Raw genomic sequence first — 4825 nt, forward strand, 5'->3', positions numbered from 1 at the left:
AGGCTTTTCAGTTAAACGAGTTCTAGGGATTTCTAGCTCGGTTTTAGTAAAAATGGCATTTAAAGGAAGATTTTGGTTTTGGAAAAATTACAGGGGACTATGTGGATGGCAGGGGACATCCAGGAGAAATTTGGGATTTTTCTAAGATCGTTTGGTATTTACGGCATATTTAGTGTTTAAATGGTGTTTAAAAATAGATAAGTAAATTTTAAATATAAGAATTAATTCTGGAAATATTTTTATAAAATTCGCCACTGTTAAAAAGTGATTTGTACAAAATTTCAAGATCCGAGAGTAAACGGATAATTATTTGTGCTAATTATCAAACTTTTAAAGTAAAACGCGTAAACTGGTGAAGTTCGCTTAAGCGAGCTGACTGGTGTACAAAAACCCTAAAAATGAACTATTTTCATATAAATGAGCTAAACAAGTAAAAATAAATCATCCGAAAATAATTCGGATGATTTGAGTAATTTTAATCTATTTTAACAGTTTCCGGTACGCCAAAGACGGAAACGGGTCCCGCGGCCAATAGGGACGTCTAAACCGAGCTATAATTTCACATTTTAAATTAAATTATCAGACAACCACTATTTTCGGGTCGTGTGTGAGCAAACTCATTTTTGAAACATAAAACGGATATTCGTGCTAGGCACGCAAAACGAGAAAACGACTAATAGAAATTGTGACCATGGAACTCTAAACGACATCACAATCTGAGTCCGGAGAAGTATTCCTGGGTTAACATTGCCCCCGGAACAGGTATAGTACTGGGTTAACAGTGTCCCCAGATGTACCGATTGATAAGGTTAAAGATTATATAAACAATAATTGTATAATAACGATCGTAGGGATCATATTACAGATTGGACATGTTAATTGATAATGATTGTTGTTACCTGCTTGCTTGTGCTAAGGTAAGTTTTCACGAGCCCCTTTTTACTGAACTGTTTTAAATATTTTCCCGGGGCGGAAAGCATGTTTCTATCAAAAGGTTTAAGTACATGCTGATCGCATGGAAATGAAGGTATTTATATAATGTTATTGTACGGGAATCGTACGGTAATGTATTAAAATGGTAATTGCCTGAGTTGTTAATATTGAAAGGTCCCGCAACAGTGTTCGGGGTTAACAGTGTCCCCAGAGGTTATTGGAAGTGTTCTGGGTTAACAGTGTCCCCAGAGGTTATTTGAAGTGTTCTGGGTTAACAGTGTCCCCAGAGGTTATTGGATGTGTTATTGTAGGTTCCCTGGACGGATCACACGAGATATCCCGATATACACAGGTGCGGAATCCCTGTGTAGATCGTTACGGACGTAGAATATAATCACACAAACACACGTACACACGATACGAACAAAACTCACGTTATATTGATAACTCGGATCGTGTTACTTACAGACTCACGTCAATAGACTCATGTAAACTGAACTCGATCAACCAAAACGCTAACTAACCAACTGATTAACCGTAAACAGTAAACTACTTAAATACACGACAACGAACTTGTCAACAACTTCGCCTAGGCGAACTTGTCAACAACTTCGCTTGGTTAACAAGTTCGCCTACGCGAACTTGTCAACAACTTCGCTTTTACAAACAATTACATAAACAATATTACAGACTCGATTACAGACTTTAGACATATGAACTACTGACATCTATGCACCAACAGACTCCCCTTTGGCAGTAGCTTCATATCTTGATCTTTCAGCTCTTGTCTCGTAATCCTGTATCTTCATGCGTGCACTCCTTCTCTCACACACACCGTGACTACTCGCTGATATTTCCTTGCTTCATCCTTCCAAGCAGGAATATAGAATATCTTCTTTTCGTTCAACACTTGCAAATCAGCTTTCGATAAGTTAACAAGATGCATCGGGTCATACACCCTCAGCACTTCTTGTTCATCTTCGTTTTCCATCACGGCTTCTGCAGTCTGGCAATCAACATACCACCATTTTAGATTCTTCAACACATCTTGAGGCATAGTCTTCATTGGAACCTCCTTGATGCATCGGATCGGCTTGTACTTCATCACTATCCATGGCTTGCCATCTGCTCTCAATCCCCTCTCTGTATCCTCCACGAGCTTTCCCTTTTGTGGCTTTAATAGTTCAAACTTCTTTTCTTTTATGCCTTCTTTCCACACTATCTTCTCAATCATTCTCGCCATATTGTTGTCACTTCTGTTTATCAGGCCCAACCTGGCCAAATCTTTCACCTCGCATTCCGGCAACGTATTGAGAGATCTCAACATTCGTTTGAAGTATTGAATGCCATCATAACGCTTCACCACAAATAACTTGATCTGTTCATCATAAATCCAACAGATGATACCCTTCTTCGACTCAGCATAGCCTTTAATGTTATAGCTCTTCTTGAACATGGCTGGAACAGCAGGCTTCTTGGTCTTGATAAACCAATGAGCACAGCCTTCCTTCCACCTAGGCTGCTCCTCCCACTCAGTCTCATCCATCTCAGCACTCACGTCTGCTTTCTCAACCTCAGGGATCTCGTGTTCAACGTTTTCTTCTACTATCTCCCCCTCTTCTATTCCATCTTCAATCACAATCTGCTCACCGATCTTCTCAATCATATCACTCGGCAGCACATCTTCATCGAACAACACCTCATCACTGAACATGTCGTCGTCAAGCTCTTTCAGCGCATCAATCACATCATCACCAGAATCACCAGCCACGTCAGTAGACTCCCCATCAGCTGTGGAAGTACCAAGAGCTTCAGAAGTTCTTGGCAGCTCACCACCTGCATCTTTCGATGCATTGGGATCATCGTCTCGGTCATTCCTCTTCTTCGTTCTGAGCTCGTCGCCTTTACAGCTCATCTCCCCCTGAGATGCCAAGAACTCCTTCAAGGCATCTATGATTTTCCCATGCTCGACCAGGAGGGATGCCTGTAGTTGATTTGCTTCCACTAGGCTTTGAATAGTCTTCGATTGTTCTGCCACGATCCGCTCTAGTGAAGCTATTCTCTCTGAGTCTGACATTGGCGAAGGCGAGACTCCAGAAGCAGGCGTAACCGCAGGTGGTACCATACCTGATAACCCTGCAGCAGTAATAACCGTTGATTCCACAAAACGAGCAGCTACCACCGATTGAGTAAGCGTTGGAGGTGGTAGTGACACGATCTCCGGAGTCGACGTCTGGATGGTAATGGTGGATGGAATGTCAGCCGTTGATGTAGCCACCACAGTAACATCCGCAGCGCTTGTACTCGTCACCTGTACAGAAGAAGGAACAATGGTCATACCAGACAGTGCGGCCGGAGCAAATCGTACAGTCCTTGAAGATTCTCCAGCTCCCATGCCAGCACCTGTCCTCTCCCGTCTTGATCTTCTAATCAGCTTATGTATGTCTTCTTCTTCCGACTCGTCATCATCCTCCGTTCTCTTCCTCTTCCCAATCGTTCTCTCTCTAGACACTAACTTCGCCTAAACCCTAACTTCGCCTGAATCTGAATCGGCGACAGTGAGATTCATGGAACAACGTGCAGGTGATGATTCGGCTAGTTTTAGACGATTAAGCACTCGTCAACACAAGTTTTAAGGACATGTTGACGATCAGTTTAGTGTTTAACACGTAAAAACACAAGTTAAGAGAATCGGTTTCAAAACCGATTGGTTCGAGGTTAATAACCGGGTCGAAACGACCCTTGATTTGTACTATATGAGAAAACAACATCTCGAACCTTTGATCGGTGTGAAAAACGGAATTAAAGAACACGTAATCGAGGTTAAATATCAAGTTCGCCGGAGAATGGTGTAACTGTGGATATAAGTTCGCCGGAAATAAGTTCGCTGTGGATAAAGTTATGAACAGTTTGACCCTTAAAATCCTTTATATAGAGGCTCTGTTATACAGGCGAAGTTACGGATAACTTCGCCTAGGCGAAGTTATTCACAACTTCGCCTGTTCAATAACATCGCCTAAAATTTCAAAATTTAACCCTTAAAATTTTAACAGTTGTCAATTAAGTTATAAATTGTCCTTTAAGAAATAAATAACATGATCAATTCTAAGTAACCAGTTAAAAAGCATAAAATTATCTAAGTATAAAAATGTAAACATTTAAAGTATAAGGGATCAAATTTCAGTCTAGATAGGGACTGCTACGTTTTAGAAAAGATCCGAACAGGAATCATACTAACTACGTGACTGTCACATAGATCCGTGTTTAGCTGTATTATGACATATAGAGACAAGTTGTAAGCAGGTAATATACTTAAGATGGTTTTCATTGTTTCTGTGATACGAGTTAGGTTCAATTAATCCTTAAAATTTAAGTGGGCAACAGCTCAGAAATATTGATGCCTCCTATCTATCCTCAAAGCGTATTTGGCTTTCCCCAAGTCACCCCGAATTGACTTCGACCCATAGCGTCTGATTAAACATGTAGGTACTCTTCTTCTGGTTCCCGTTCTTTTTCTTACTCTAAGATAGAGAAGTCTTGATTTTATCATCACTAATATGTTTCAATAACTTCAAATATTTTTATTTATTTATTTTTTTTTTTATTTTTTTTTTATTTTTATTTTTTTATGAACAACATAGACTTCAAAGTAGAAATTAACTGCAAGTCCCGAATCTGGATCACTGCAGTATCTTGAGACGCTATCTTCACGGGAATCAAAAACACACCTGGGCTCGTGTATGACTGGGTAATCGCTTTTCTGCCTTTCATTCGAAAAGATATATATGAAGACACACAAAACTCTTAAGGAGTTTCCACGTAAAATCAAGTAAAATTAGTTTGTATCACGTCTACTTTTACGCACCATAAAAAGTTACCATGACATACAATG

The sequence above is a fragment of the Bidens hawaiensis genome, unplaced genomic scaffold, assembly GCF_021521415.1.
Source record: "Bidens hawaiensis isolate Kalapana, Puna unplaced genomic scaffold, B.hawaiensis_p1.1 tig00419378_1, whole genome shotgun sequence".
NCBI lineage: Eukaryota > Viridiplantae > Streptophyta > Magnoliopsida > Asterales > Asteraceae > Bidens > Bidens hawaiensis.